General features: G+C 28.1%; 1 protein-coding gene across 2 annotated transcripts in view; it reads left to right on the top strand.

The window, feature by feature from the left end:
• The first annotated feature begins 392 nt into the window (after positions 1-392).
• The window catches only part of LOC112595341 (galactosylgalactosylxylosylprotein 3-beta-glucuronosyltransferase S-like), a 35,798-nt gene continuing 18,209 nt past the window's right edge, over positions 393-17,981 (top strand). Inside the window, exon 1 of one of the 2 annotated variants that reach the window (XM_025340496.1) lies at positions 393-650. The gene's annotated coding sequence lies outside the window, so the exon portion shown is untranslated. Of the gene's footprint in view, positions 651-16,999; positions 17,433-17,981 lie in introns of those variants that run through there. The other variant, XM_025340497.1, reaches the window with a different exon arrangement.

Below are 17,981 nucleotides of genomic sequence, written 5' to 3'. Positions count from 1 at the left end.
CGTCGATGCGTTGCATCCCGATAGCCAGCCGCCAACAGTTTCGGTCGAAAATAATTTGCTGTTTTATTGTTCGATATTTTTTTGCCCAAATATCCGGATCTCGGCACCGCAGCCGTCCAAAAGCGATAGACGGTCGCGTCAAAGCGATATCACGACGATGATGATTATACGATGGTTATAAATGATGATGATGATGATAATAATAATAATTGTCAGCCGCCGAGATATTTTATAATACCACCACCGCCGCCGCCGAACCAGTCGAATATCATTACGTCGTACCACCTACTTATATATTGTATACACAATATACATAGGTACCTACCAACCTACCTACCTACCTACCTATCTACCTATCTACCATATATACGTTTAGCGCGAGCCGGCCGGCCGTCAGTCGTACTGGTTTATTCGCATCGTTCGGAACGGCTCGTAGTGATTCACGGTGTACGATCGTAGTATTTAATAATAATAACGATATAATGATATAGCCGCTATTGTTTTCCACTAATATTATATACCTAACTACGCGTTTGGACGTTCGTTAGTGATGTCGGTGTTGTCCTCGATCTAAACATTTGCCGCAGTCCAAGTAATAAACAGTGTTGGCCACGATATCTGACCGTCGTCTCCGGTACATAATATAAGGAGTAAGTGATTTAATTTATATGATACAATACGAGATGCGTGTTTATATGGGTACAACTACAGTGTATATAGATGCTAAATTTAGGAGATTACCAACAGTGTATGATTAACACCGGTGGTGTAATCGACAGAATAAAAATGCGAGGTTTAACCCTAGAATGCTTATCTATCTGTATTGCTTATTATTTGTCAAATCGACGAATATAATATAATAGTAATATAAGCTACTATAAAATATTATGTTATTATCAGCGAGTTTTAAGCGTATTTCTTAAAATAAGCCAAAATCTACTGTACTTTCACTTAGGTATTATCTATCGTTTAATTTTTTATTATACCATAGGAATAAGAAAGCCCAAAAATAGTAGAATACTAAATTTTTTAATTTAGATGTTGGCATTTGTATTGGCTTGGCTAATGGCTATATTCGTCTATTGCTTATCATTGTTGTATTCAACAAAATATTGACGAGTTTAGTGTGGAATAAGTGTTGTTGTGAATCTTCGGTCGATGATTGAGTGATACCAATAATTACAGTTAATACAGATATTGTATTTTTTCATTGAAGATATCTAATGATATTTATGAGAGATAAATAGGAGTTAGAAGAGCGTAGGATAATTAACATGTTAAAATCAGGGTTTGCATTTGAAAAAAAAAATTTGTTAAATGTTAGATTATATTGTTTTGTGTTATTAAAATTTTTATGTTTATCGTTTTCCGTTATATTTACGTTTACAAATTTCAATCGATTTTTGTCAAATATAACGTTACTATAACGTTTGCAAGCTCTGGTTAAAATCAGTCAAAATATTATTATCATTTTGATTAGTGTTCTTAAAATTGACGCATGATAAGTGTTCTAAAGTTAGATAAAATTTAATTCTTTAAATACAAATTTAACAAAAGTGGTACCTATTTAATTTATGGATGTGAATTTTCTAAATACTTCTAACTGTAAATTGTAATTTTCAAAAGGATCGTAGTACACTGCACAGCAAAAACAAAACGCCCCAAATAAATTTATAATCATTAATTATAAATTAATGTGTCAAGATAATACAAACGTGTCCTTTACTAACAGTATTTTGTATAAAATAGGTTCTACTCACCAACATTTCTCAAATGTTACGATTATCATTGTTTTTAAAGAAAACAACATCTTATACTCGCCTCGTGTAGAATTTGTTTTCAGAATTTAGTTATTTTCGCGTGCTTCTGAAAGACTTTAACTGTTAAGGTTCATATTATACGCACTATTAGTTATTACATAAACGTAAAAGTGAGCAATATTTAATACGATTTAACACTTCTGCAGATGTTCCAATTATGCGGTGATCACGACACATTTATCTTATTGTCTGTCTGTCATTTATGTGTATTTATAAAAGTAATACCTGTGTATTTGACGCATATAATCGCGGAACTAGTGAATTTTCATTGGAACAGGTTTTCGGCAGAATATATGATTATAACGTGTTTTAGATTTGCCTTCACGCAAGGGTATTACATAGGAGGTACGTCACATATAGTATGTAAATTAATAAGGTTATAAAAACGTGTGGTAGGTCCTAGAAATCAGAACATCGTGTAAAAGCGAATTTCGTGGTCGTTCGAGACGAAAACCAGTCCAGTTAGTCGTCATCGATGTGCAGCTCCACGTCGGCGGCTACACACCAATAATACACACATACATACACTTATACAATCATCCTACGTATAATATTAAACATATAAAAAAAAAATTTGCAGATAGTCATTATAGGTACTTGCTGTTATACAACTTCGTTCGAATATTATATTATTATGGTATTGCGTAAAAGTGCCTACGGTTCTGTCTATATTGTTTATTAGTGTATCCACACTAGTACCACGTAGAACGATTTTATTTTATTACATGCATAATACGGTGTATATATACATATAAATGTATATTTATTATGTAGGTAATGGGTACTTAGATGAAACCCGACTGTATTATAAGGGACGGTATAGACTATAGATGTTTCGTTCCAGCAGAAATGCCCATTATATCTGGTGAAATGTGCATTCGTATTTATAATTACGTTTTATTTTTCTTTAGTAGGTTCATTTTAAACCGTTCAAAATATATTGTTATATTACGTATATAACTACACAACTAACCTAACTATTCTTAATAAGCACAAACATAAAATTATTAGAAAATATAGTCATATAGATCAACAAAAACATTTTATTTATTATTGATTTATCACCACATATTGTAACTTTTATAAATTTTTAACTACTGGCTACTGCATTAGCGACGTTGGAAAAACATTTTTAGCTCTGAAAATACTAAAAATGTATGGCAGCCACTAGGTTACTCTAGTTCAAGATAATTCTCTTGATATATAAAATAATCAACTGAAAAAAAAATTTCTTGGAAATTTAATAATGAGTCATAGATTTTACAATAACAAATCATTAAAATAAAACTAAATTTCATTTATAAATAAAAAAATAATTTTTTATGTTAAATTAAAATCACTTTCATTTGAAAAATTTTATTTTTAATTGCTGTGTTCCTAATTAATTCTATTTTTATTTATTTCATATGAGTTTGGTATAAATATTATTTAAAGCCTAATTTAAACTTAATTAATTAATTATATAATAAATAAATAAACTCACCCAGTCCTAGATCACACTTATTGGCTACTAAATATATGTCATAGTGTGGTTTAAATTATGTTGATTAACATATTTATAATTAACATCTACGTCCACGAATATAAAATGTTTTTTGATAAATTGCATGTCTAACACGATTTTTTATCTAAAGGATATAAAATAAAATCATAAGTACACATAGTCATACTTAGCCTAAATAATAAGTAATAGCATAGAATGTACGTATACTTAAGATCTTTTTTACATTATAGGAAATAGGAATTAAAATTTTATTTTTTTCACCCAATCGACGAATTTAATAAACACAGTTGCCTTCCCATACTTACGTTATATCTGACAGCAAATAAATGTTTTAGTGTCATATCATATATCTCAAAGTACCATAGAAACTCTTTTACTAGGGATCATCAGACTACACATCATATTATATTATACGATACCGAACGGTTTTGTTCAATCAGCAATTGCCGTTCGTGCGCCGACGATAATCTCCCAGTCTGAACGTCGGCTCTGCACTACTCCAATTATTAATAATAAATTGTTATTGTATACTAATATTAGGGTCTTTGAGTCGATGCCGCGCTGACGCATGTATATACTAGCTATATAGGCAATAAGCGAATAGTCGTTTGCAGTATCCTTCGCAAAACAGGAAAAGGAGATCAAATAAAACCATCATAATATTTCCGGATAACTGAAATTGAAGTTTTCCACATATCGTATGATATATATTTTACAAGATGTTGCGCATACATCCATTTTGCATTACAGTACCGCACTAGGGCCCGTCACCAAGAAATAATAATAAGCCACTGCCAATGTTACTGGTTAATTGCGTGGTTATAATATATATATATATAATAAACACACACACGACACATTTATACATATGATATAGTGCATATTATACAAAAATTATTATTATCAATCAATAAATATAATCAAATCTTGAGCATCTGATCCCATAATCCAAACCGGACAAGAGCTATTTTTACTTGATATAATTATAATATTGTAGGTACGTAATCGGGAGCGTTTAATAATATAAATCTATGTTTTTTTTACGTACACGGTATATGTAAACCTATATAATTAATACTATAATAGGTACATTATACATCGCAGGTTTATAAATAACGCGATACTGGAATAAAAATCTGCAAATAAAAAAAAAAGTGCTACGGACACATATGTAATCAGTACTAGGTATAGATTTTGTAACATGGTCATAACTAATAATAATTATTATTATTATAGTAATAATGAAATATATTATATAATTACAATAAGTAAAAAGTGTGGCAGTGCTACTCTGATAAAATTCCGAAACACATCCCTTGTATTTATAAACATAATTTTTTTTTATCTCATATGAGTTTTTTTTATAAAAATTTCTTCGAATTTAAAGTTTCAATTATTTTTTTTTTTGAAGTTTTTTTGAAGTTTTTTTAGTAAGTATACGTTTAAAACTTAAACACTTAAAATACTTAGATTTATCATACCAATTAAGGAATATCTTGTAGTAGTACAAATTTTATATTTACAAATGATAAGTTATAAGTTATAACCAGTAACCACCTTTTGTTTCTATGAACTGTTAAGTAAATGATTAATTTAAATAAGTAAATCAAAATTCGAAGAAGTAGTTTCTGAGGTAATAAAAGTCCATAATATAAGGCGCAGAATATATTGACTGTAAAATGAACTAAATTCAAATAATGAATAAATGTAGTGTTCAAAGTCATGAACTTTGAATCAGCATTTTTACAAATTATAAAATAGTTATTATACATTTAAATTTTGATACCATATAGTCCTATATTTCTAGATATATGTTTCCATGATTTATGGACTATTATCCTCAATGTATAATAACTTATTAGCTACTCATTTAAATTTAAATTTTGATGATACATCAACTTAAAAAAAACCTAAATTTAAATAATTTTATGATAAATAGATAAAATATGTTGATTAGTCACTGACTCTGTAATCAGTATACTTATAGATAAAAAGTATAGACGAGATTTGGCGAAACAAAATTATTTTTGTGTATTTTACAATCACTCGAACAAATTATGCAGCTATTATAGTTTTCATTATATTTTAATGTTAATGAAACGAACACACATTCATTGCTGTATTATATAACAATATGTAATGTTATCGAAAATAATATGTATTAATATCTTAATATTATAGTAATTATTATTATCAGTGTGCACTTATCATCACGTGATGTAAATTGTATTTTTAGTAATTCGCAACCATAACACAAGGAAATGCGTATTATATTATAAATAATGTAATGCTCCTATAAATTCTATAGGTAAGTCCTGAAACATTGTAAATCGTTAGATCCTGCCATTTTAATAAACGTGCTTAAAATTTTTCGATTTCCTATAATAACCGATATTTTATAATTTACTATAATAATACACGAGAATATTGGAAATTTAATTTAATTACATTATGGTAGTTGCATAAAATAAATGTCCTGGATTTAAAAATGAAGGTATATAGGTGCCTAGTAAATGCCTTTATAATGTCATTCAATCTATGAACTTTCACCTATCTACTGCCTATAGCGCCTAAAACGCGCTTTAGGTAGTTCAATTAAATTGCCTTAAAAATTGGATAGGTGGGTGGTAAAATGATAGAATACTACTGAGTGCCAACTATTTTAGGTATAATTGAATTAAACACAAGAATAACATTAATTTATATTATTTATATTTAAAATGATTTATAAAATATATATTAATTTATAGTTATACCAACTTAAAAAATTAATATTCAAGAGGCGGTAAATTAAAAAAGGGTGTGGCGGATGGATCAAATTATTTGAACTGTTTCGTAGGCATTATCCTTGCACCGCTATGGTTGTAACTAGAAGAGAATATTGACTTGGAAATATTAATTTAGATACTATTCTAGGTTAGGTAGCTCCACTAAAATAAAGTCTACAGCTTTAAACGAAAACGTTGAAAATGTATTTAACGTGTACAGAGCATCTCATTCTGTATATAAGTACAGTATATATTTATTTTTTTGATATTGCAGATACGTATAGAGTATAAGCCGTATAGCGAAACTTTGTCACCTGTAATTTCTAAACTATAGTTTTGCACTGATTGTTTTACGTAAGTTTAGAGGGTGTTGAAATGACTGTGCTAAAGTTATATACTTAATACATATATAATCATTAACACAAATATCCCAATTTTTTGGGAGGAACTCAAATCCATAATATTAGCGAAAAACCGTTGGGATAGCTCCGCACTCCCTACACTTTTCATTCCATGATTATATAGCTATTGATATACAAATACAAAATATTAAATTTTAATAAATATTTTTATTTTAATTAAATCCACCGTTCTTTTTACGTATAAATCTATCACTAATGATAACCGTGAACATGATGCATGAATTAAAATGTGTATTGTGTAGGTATATCTAGTTCATGGGTGTGAGCAAGTCTAAATCCTTAATCGTTTATAACCTATTATTTTATCAGATTTTATAAAGACAATTAAAAATTAAATTATAACACATTTTCAATAACGATAGAAAATATAATAATTCTTTTTTATGATCTATGTTTTATTTTATCAAAAATATTAAACTGTATCACAAAAATAGTTATTTTTTTTAATAACTGTAATTGAGTTTAATTTATAAAAATGTTATATGATTAGTATTTATTACTAACTTTTGAAATGGGGTGACTTATCAAAAATTTGGAGGGTCTAGTCTCTAGTCCAACTCCTGCACAATTTAAGACTTTATTTCCTTATTCACGTAAATATTTATTCCTAATACTAGAATTTATTATTAATAATTATGTTTATAATTATCGCAACTTTTAATTAATAACGATTTATTATTATAATATGATAAATTATAATCATTTTATATAAATATACTCGATTAGGAAAATTCTTTAAATCGTATACAAATTATTATAAAGAGTGAAAAGAGTTACACTTTCGTCATAATTTTTTTTTTAGAATTTTTTATAGTGCGTGGAGCCAAATACTTAATTTTTCTAGTGAACTTAATTTTGAAACATGACGTGTACTTCAATGAATTCATTTACCAATGCACATATCCGCAGATCCGCTGCACACAACGCAAATTCGCATAATACACACACACACACACACACACACACACACACACATATATATATATATGACATAATATGTGCCTACATAGCATTATATGGATCGTATTATTATATCCGGTTGGCGCGACTCGGCTCTATCGTCGGGTATACGCCCATCTCGGCCACTGCACATTAATAGTGTATTTATAACGATGATATGTTTTTACGAGTATATATTATTGTAGCCGACCTGGCGCGAGTAATGAATCAAATTTGTAAACTCTAGTCGTATACGCACCCGCTGCGGTATATATACCAATGAGATCCTCGTGTATTCCTGTGTGTGTGTGTGTGTGTGTGTGTGTTAGTGTGTGGCTGGAGCATCCCGCGTTCAAGCGTGCGATGGGTCATTATTTCGTTACGCGAGCAAAATATAGGCAGGCACGTATTATGTTTGAACTGCTCGTACCGTTATACACTATGGTATACATAATAATGGTCGTAGGTATGTATCGTGTACTAATTACTGCAATAATAATATTATAACAACTATAATGTAATATAATACGTAGTGAATATGGCTACAGTAGTGAATTTAACTGGATAAAAGAAATAATGAACATCTATTACTTCAAAAAAAAAAAAAAAAAATGTTTTTTTTTTTAATGACATTTTTATCATTTTGTGAAACCTTTTATGTTTTCCCGTGTTTGATTATTCTGATTCAATATTCCCTAGTCATTCGATTTTCGTTTTGCTTTAAAAATCCATTTCAAATATTCATTAACATGAGATTTCCTGAGATTTGAATGTGTTTATTTTATTCTATGTTTACTATACTGATATTTATTTCTTCTAATATTATAACCTTAAGAATATGTTACACCATATGTCCATATGAAAAGTTAATAATGTGACCACGGTTTTTAATCGAGGCTTCCTGCAGCACATATTTTTTACTATATGAGTAGGAAATAGGTATCAACAATCAATTCAGTTTAATATTTTATCTATCTTGCAAATAGACTAAAAAAGGAACAAGAAATATATTATTGGATCCTTATCTTTTGGGGCTCATACAAATTTATGAAAAATTGATCATACATAATAATTTAATATATAATTACACGCAGTATAATATAATACGTATAAATGATTTTATCTAAATGAGTAAAGTTTACCTTATTGCACAACCCCATATGAATTCAGATGTAATCAAAGAATATGAATTCAAAAAAAAAATAACAACAGTTATACGATACGACTTCGCACAGAAATTCGTGTGACGGTGCCGTATTAATTTATTTTTTATGTATAGAAATAAATCGTAAAAGTTGTAGAGAATATTTTTGAAATAAACAAAATTTCGTACATTTTTGCATATTACATATCAATGTCAAAATCGTCGAGTAGATACCTAAACGATAAGTACGGTGCAACGACTGATAGTTGTAAATAATCCTATTTGATATTGAACAGTGTATTACTAGTTTCACTCAAAAACCACAAAAATATAATGTAATCGTATGTATACGAGTAGGTAACAAATAACAGTTTTTATACAAATAAACCCGTTGTTACATGGCTGAACCGCCAAAATATTGACAACGTTGCATGAAATGAAGACATTTTTCTGTGCTCAATCGGATTGTTAAAATAAATGGACCACGCTCAATCGGGTATCGCCCTAATAATATTATTACGTTATACATGTATACAGAGTAATTTGCATTTGCCATCGTATATTGGAGGGAAGGCCGTTTCCGTGACATTTGCCGCGCGGGTCTTTTACGCTTGTCTAAATCCACCATTGCGACTAGGACATTATATATTAAATAGGTTAACAAATACTGTATCGCTTTATAATTTTTCATCCATTACTTGTACCCTACACACCCAATACTTGTACAACTGTATTATAGGTACTTACTTAATATTATATACGGGCGTTTCGTTGTTGTATACTTGTTCCGTTTTACATTGTTACCGTAGCTGCTTTCATTATAATTTATAATATACGTATCTTGGGTCGGTATACGCTGTACGTAAAAGTGTATAACCCATACACTCTTCGCACACTATCCGCAAACACGCCGGAGGCCAGTAACGACTAGAACACTATGTCACAGTCACCATGCCATGCGCCGTCCTATTATACATTAAAGTCCTCTGGATATTGTTGTAATGTATTATAGTCTCACGTGAAATCGTGTTTGCGCTAGTTTATGTGTGTGTGTGTCAAATTTTTTTTTTCATTTATGTGTACACATAATCAAACGACGGGTGATTGTTTTAAAAAATTGTTATGTTTTCCATTTCACCATCAACCGGTACTATACAACATATAATGGCAATAATAATAATAATAATTTAATACAACGTCGATGATAATGCACACGTGTGTAAGTATTATTAATTAACGGACATACACAGTAACCGTCCATTATAGTATTAACTATTAGTAAAATGCTATTATAACGAGATACTGTATAATAGTGATATTGTTTATCGTCACCGAGAGTCGGCTAAAGCTATACTATATTTTATACATAATATATACTTTACTATGCTCGAGTTAAAATTAATCTATCTTTCTATTGTTTTCCGTTTTGTTTCAGTTTAAATTTATAATACAAATATAATTAATACTGTGGTTACTTCTTAATTCTGGACATATTATTTTTGACGTAAATACAAAAAATTTAAAACAAATTAAACGAATGTATAAAATTCGACGTAAATCCAACGTCGTTAAGATTGATGATATTTATCGATTTGTCCAGAATTAAGAAAACAAATTATGATTATGAATAATAAATGTAATTATTGTAAATGTGTTACCTAACCTAAGTGTTTGATTTCAAGATTTATTGTTTTTTAAATATATTTATAATAATTTTTATAATATGTTATATTTTTACTAATATAATTATTAATTATAATTGTAATATATAATCTATGACCAATGGCAACCAATTAAATAAACGAAAAAAAACTTATGGTTTTCGTGAGCCGAAACTAAATTCATGTGTGAGCCACCTTTAACAATTTATAGGGGTTGCAAAATAAACTATACATATTAAAAACACGCTAGGAGCTTTAAGAAATCTATTGATATAAATTTTATTAAAAAATGGTCTAGTAGTTTTTGAATTTATAAGGCTAAACAAAGAAAAGATTTGACGTGTTTTTAAGTGCAATTCTAATGCAGACAATAATAAATGACATATATTTAGGACATTTAGATACACTCAATGATACGCTACGATATTATATATTGTGCACAATGACCAAATCAAAGTGATAAAAATTGGATGGTTTATTAAAAGTGAACCATTTATCATAAAATATATTTCTATTTACAGAGTTAAATATAATTTACGTAAACAAGTATTATTTTATTTTCAAAAACCAAAATTAGGTTAAATGTTTTAAGTTAAAATTAAATATAAATACAGTTTCAATAATTAAGTCTATATAATTAATTGTTAGTATACATTACATTTAAATTTTCCTATTCAAAATCCTAAAATATTAATGGTTTTTGTAAATAAATGAAATATTATTATTTAAATAATTGGGTACTATTAGTTTTAATTTACTCAAGTAAATTTTGCTATGATATTCAAACATTTAACTTTATCGTACATGTATTATACATGCATGCTGACTACGATGAAACGCTATGAAATTGTCTTTTATACACAGAATCGAATAGAATCGTGCCATAGGTTAGGTTAAAAATAAAAATAATTAATAATGGTCACGCAAAGAATTATACAGGTCTGAGGTCATATTATTATAACATATATATATATACAGGATGATCGTAATTTAAGGTAACAGTAAAAACTCCTGCAAAATAACTTTTAATTTGTTACTGGTTTATATTACACTTATTATAGAAAAAAAAAATTATTAAACATTGAAATTGTTAATTTTTTTTTCCTTTTTAATTTTTTCCATGTATGCATAGCAAAAAAAAAATTGTATTGATTTGCACTCCTTTATTAAGTTTAAAGTTGAATTGTGTCATTTTTTTTAAAACAACTATCTAGTAGTTTAATATTCTTTTTTTCCATCATAAAAGTTGAATGATTTGAGAATGAATGAAATATCATATGAACAATATAAATACAAATCATACAAAATACTTGGTTGTTTTGATAAAAAAATAACAAAATAAACAAATAAATAATTCAAATAATAATCAAGAAATGTTGCTTTTTGATTAATTTTATTTTCATTTTTAAATAATTATTTTAATGCGCATGCTTGAAAAAAGGATTTCAATTTAAAAATGTTCAAAAATAAATATAATTTTAAGATATTTAACTACAAATGTGTATTATTAATGCGATCACGCGGTATTAATTGAATTTAAAATTTTAGGTATCATTACTAAACATTTTACTATTGATAAAATTATAACTCATGGATACAAACGTATAGACTATGGAGTAGTTAAATAACTATTAGTTATAAAAAATTACTTAACAAAGTCCAAATTCGATTTTTGTGATTCGAAATCCTTAAAAAAATATTCTTTAATAGTATAAAAAACGTATGCTGTCATAAAAAAAGTTAAAAATAAATAAGTTAGTTTACACAATACAATAAATAACTAATTAATAATATGATTTAATATTGTACTAAAATGAAGTATATAGAAGGAAAATAATGTTTTCAAAAACATAAATTTACAGAGAAATTGAGTGTTATGATAAAATAACTGTCTCGTACATGCAGTATATCCTCGGGTGTATATCCCCTCATAGTATAGTAGCAGAGCTGAATAGTTGCTTTATAACACACGCTTATACTATATTACAGTTTATGTGCACAACGCTCGCGGCCGTGGCTGAAGCTGACGTCCCTCGACTTTACATTTATAATAATGATTTACAATTAAATATTACAATATTGTAATATTACTATACGTACGGCAGTCATTTTATACGCGTGCGCCCGTCATCGGGTTGAACGTCGTCGATTTTCATTTATCATCTTCACCTCGTCATCGCAATAATAATAATAATACGTAAAGCCGCTGTTTTGTATTCTTGCGACGTGTATGTTCATAATATACATTTTTTTTAGCGTTTAAAAACGTAGTCAATTAAAATTGAAGTCTACACATTTAGCTTCTACATTATTATTTACTTGTAACATACCTATACAGGTGATGTACACATTCATAGACGGTAGTCACTCGATAGTTCGAAATTCAGGGGACCGAGTTAAAAATTCGATTTGTAGAGGTTTTCGATTTACTGAGTGTTCGAATAATAGAAAAGTAAAAAATTAATTCGAATTAAAGAGAGGTGAAAAAGTATTGTATGTACTATGTAGGTATATACATACTACATTTATTTTGATATTAATTTATTATACATATATACATATTATTATATTTTACAATTATTAATTGACGTTTATTTATTATATATTACATATTAAATAAATCTGTTATTTTTTTTTGTGATAAATTGCTAGCCACAATTTGGTCCATAGCGTTGTCTAATTTACTGATAGCATTGAAAATTGTATTGTATCTTTTTTCGTTCATTTCAGATTGCTCAAAAAATTGACGTAATCCTGACAAAAGCTTAGATTAGGTAGGTAAGGTACGATAACGTTTATAAATTACGATAATATTTAACCACCATCGTTATTAGTATTGTTTTAGATTGTACATAATCTTTATAAGTATGTATATTGTACATACATATGAACTTACATATAATCGCATTTAAGGAAATTCGAATTATAGAGGTTCATGGAATAAAAATTCGAATTGTAGAGTGTATCCAACCGACAGACATTTCGAATCATCGAGTGGACCGGAATACATGTATTTTCTTTTAATTATAGAGGTTTTCTCAGGGGACTCGGCGTTTAGTTCGATTTGTCAAGTTTTTCGAATTATCGAGGTTCGAATTAACGAGTGACTACTGTAACAGATATACTCGGCAAGGATTAATATTCGTCGTTTGCTTATATTATTTTCACAATTTTAGGACTGAGATATTTTTAAAATTCAATACATTTACCTACATACGTACATAGGTTAGTTCGTTTCTGTGTGACTGAACACTATCATGCGAGTGATTATTAATATGGACTAAAAATGTATAACAGTGTTAAATGTTATGTTATTTTTGTTCATAAAATATGTTATCTTAATTAAAATTACATATTTACAGGACATTTTTACTAACAGTGTCAACGAGTTAATTTTTACCTCAATTATAATAAACATTAACTCATAACTAATTATTTTTTATATGACTTGAAGGTTGGAAAAGATATTCTAGTATGACACGGAAAACGGTTTTCTAATCTATTAATATTAAAAATTGAAAAAAAAATATTTTTTTTTTAATTTTGTTGGCATATTACCTGGTTTTTTTTTATAATTTTAATCTGGTAAACTTTTTTGGCTCATGATTGTAATTGAAGTCTATAGATAAGCTTTGGAGCATAAAGAATAGAATAGACATAATATATAACTAGAAAATATAAAATATTGTAACTTAATAATAGCTAAATTTAATATTTAAAAAAGTAATTTATCTTGTACTTTTCATTTTTTCTAGGTTTAGTAAAATTTTTACGATGATAAAAAGTCTTAAACTTTTAATTGATAAAAAATAATGTAAATTTTTTTTCTTTTTAAAAACACATTTTTTTTAATGAAGTTTATTTTTCTTCTTCAATATTGTATGTGTAACCTTTCTCCTAAAAAATAATTTTTAATTTAAAATAAAAATTTAGTACGTAATATTAGTATGAATTTGTACGACTAAATTTCAAGTACCTAACTGTAATATGACACCAATTCAATGGCGTATAATCAATATTTTTAGAATTTTATTTCGGTGATTATCATTTGCATGTTGATTAGACAGGTTTGTTGGTTACCTTTTTTTTAGATGAAACACAGCCCAAACGAGATAAAGAAATAGCATTTTATTCACGTATACTTGTATTTTTATATTTTTTATTCATAATGATTAAAAGTAAAATATAAAAGTAAACTTTTTTTTTTGCACGTTCAATTTGTATTTTTGTAAAAGTAAGTATTTTCACGAATAATAATGATTGTTCTTAATGATTAGGTTGAATGCAAATGAAACTTGTTATTTTTTTTCTTAAGAGGATGTCAACGCGTTTGTTTTCTTTGACAGATCCACGAGCAATATATATTTTTCAAGCCCAATTGTGTATTGTTATCTTTAATATTAGAACAAATAAACTTATATTAAAATTATTTAAAGCAAAACTTTTTATCTTAAAATTAAGTTAAAGTTCAGAAAATTGAATCTTAAAATTACACTTTGAGGATTGTTCAATCATTCCATAGATTTTTTTAACATTAATTTTAGTACGTAAAGATATATGTGACTATGAATTTAATTTTATTAAACTGCAATTAGTTTGTAAAGGACTTAACTATAAATTAGAATTAAACGTAAAATGATGAAAAAGCCTTGCAAAATTATCGATGATGATATTTGTCAATAATTATTCCATAAAATACTAATTATTTTAATGATATAATAAAAATACGTATTATTTCTTGTTTATTATGTAAAATATTTTAGTATATTTCGTCCATCACTGTTTTATCATATATGTCGTCAAGTAATTTACAAATCGTTAAAAGTGATGAAACCGTGATTTAATTATATATTAAAATTATACATTTTATTAGTAAAAACATATATGTACGCGTATGGTTTTTGATAAATTCTGTTCGAATATTATCTTTTTTTCAAGTAGAGTAAGTTCAATTGTTCAACAACAATACGTATACGTGCGATTCGACTTTTTCGCTTAACCGTATTTTAATATATTATATTATTAATTATACGTACTAATTTATTGTAAGTAGATTGGTAGTGACATTTATATCCACAAATTTTGGTATTTATTATAATAAGGCACAATGTTTATTTATTTTACATACATTTTGTATTTTTTGTACCATACTTCATGAATAAAAATTCGATTAAAAATTGCAAAAACGTATTTCGCTATCTATGCAGATAATATGTACAATCGTTAATTCTAACGAACATTGAATAAACTATGCATTATTAATTTTAAGTGTGTCGATCTGATAGTCGATAAGTTTTATTTGTAACCAATTATCAAAATGCAATAGTGTTTTTTTATTGTTAAACATTCTATAACACACGGTTCGATGGTTTCGAACTACTACGTCACATAGTTTGTTAGTTTTTACTTTTTATTGTTATTTTATATTTTTATAATCGTAGGTATGGCATATTTTGATGATAACATAATTATAAAATTGGATATTGGTTATTGATACAATACTAATATTGGGAATAAAATTACAGTATTTTGTTTGTCGTATTTTATTTTTAAACATGTGCGGATGACGCTCCAAAATCACATTGTAAGAATACAGGTGGAGGGTACTTACACTTCAAATCACTCGTTTATGACAAAATATTATATTCTGCACTATAGTTGCCGCTGTTTAAGTGTAATAGAAAATTAATAATAATACAACTCGGTTTTATGATGGAAATCAATGGTACATAAAATATATTGTAATAGATAAATAAATATGAGTTCAGTTATTCAGCAACTTTTATATCGTAATTTAAATATAATATAATATAATAAATATAATTGAATCTATAAGTAAATAATTAAGATTAATAAATGTATTTTTATAATAATTTAATATTTCACTATTATATTTGTTTATGGTTTCAAAACTATTTTTCAATATATTTATGTGTAATAATGATAGGGCTCTTGAGATACTCTACGAAAAAATACTGATAATATGTATTTACTTGGCACTCATATCTAGAGCATTGCCCGGGCATTTCTCAGAATGACAAATTTCCTACTTGGCTTATAATATACACACATATATGATATGCATTGAATTAAAATATTATTCTACCGCAATTGTCGAGTTAAATAATACGCGCGATATAATAGGTATATTATGGCGTATACAGGTAGCTAAGTATCTATACACTGTACACGGTCTATAGCGATATAGGTATCAGAATTGCGGTAGACGCAGCGCTAAAGCATATCGGACTATTCGGACTGAACCACCACCGCATGTTATATATACATAGCTAGTTGCTTCTGACGGCGCTGCAGCTGAGACTCGACTCCCTTCCTCAGCCCAGCGCGGCTTCTCGTCCGAAACAACATATATAATAATAATAATAATAATAATAATAATAATAATACACTCACCGCGTATTACAATGTCCTCCGTGAACGTATTTATTCTATCTATAAAGTAGGTAAAAAACACTACTCTTGCCTCTCTCTTTCCATCTCATTATCACTCGCTCTGTCTATCTATCTATCCATCTATCTATCTCTCTCTCAAATTTTTTATCCCTCCTCACCGTCATCAACCGCCGGTACACGCGCAGCATCGTCTCCGGCAACCGCCGTTTGCTCTCTCTCCCTGTATAGATGAGATGTGATGGTTTATTTTTAGACCCACACCATCGCCGGCTTGCACCGTAGCCACACTCGGATAGACAGCGGTGCAGCAGACAGTTATTATAATATCATAGTTAGTGCGATATACGCGAGACGAGCGCACACACGCATCACACACACCGTCCGGATCCCCGGCGGAGACGTTCAAGTTAATCGTCGTTACCTGTCATATAGTAGTTATACATTAATAAACGACAATAACAGTTTAATACTCATCATAATATATATTCCACACCAATACCGCAAGATGTCCGCGACCCGCGAAGATGACAGAAGAATTGAAATTAAATTTTTGTAAAAGTACCGTAGCCAGTCTAAGAGTAGTATTCTAAGACTTCCGTGCCGGCTTTTGTCTGTAACGCGTGTCACACATCAATGTGATATATTACAGTGTACGAAATCACACGCAAGCTCGAAAACACCGACGCGAACTTCGCGCGCTACTCGCCGCCACCGTTTTCAGCGTTTTATCGTCGGAAATATTACGGGATTCGATCACACGGTAAACAGCAATATGCATATATATATATATATATACAGTAGAAATTGTTTATAATGATACCGGTTGAAGTGACATACTGGGTTTTATGATCTAAAATTAAAGGTCCCGTCAAAACACCAGTCTTATAACGTGCACATTTTTATCGGTTTTTATGACGTTCTTACAACCTGAATACGCGAGGATGTAATAACTTGAATTTAGACAAATGTTTTATTTATTACGACCACTGGTCATATTTTTATTATCGACGGTGATTAATAAAAACCATAATTTTCAATATAAATAATCAGTGTAAAATTATATTATGGCCGTTAAAAAATAAAAGTTCTAAAATAAACTTTGAAAAAGTACAAATAAAAATACATGATTTTTATTTTCTAAAAAAAATTATGTTATAAACTAAAATAACAATTTTTTTTTCAATACTTATCAAATAAATATTAATATGTAATAAAAATATATTTTACTTTTTAATAGTATACATAATTAGAGTTAACGTTTTGCAAATAAAATATAGTACTGTATACTCGTATTGTTTACTGATAACTT

The sequence above is a fragment of the Melanaphis sacchari genome, unplaced genomic scaffold (genome assembly GCF_002803265.2).
Source record: "Melanaphis sacchari strain LSU unplaced genomic scaffold, SCAv2.0 Contig26_pilon_pilon, whole genome shotgun sequence".
Taxonomy (NCBI): Eukaryota; Metazoa; Arthropoda; class Insecta; order Hemiptera; family Aphididae; genus Melanaphis; species Melanaphis sacchari.
The sequence above is the reverse complement of the archived record's forward strand: the minus strand, read 5'-3'. Positions and strand labels throughout refer to the sequence as shown.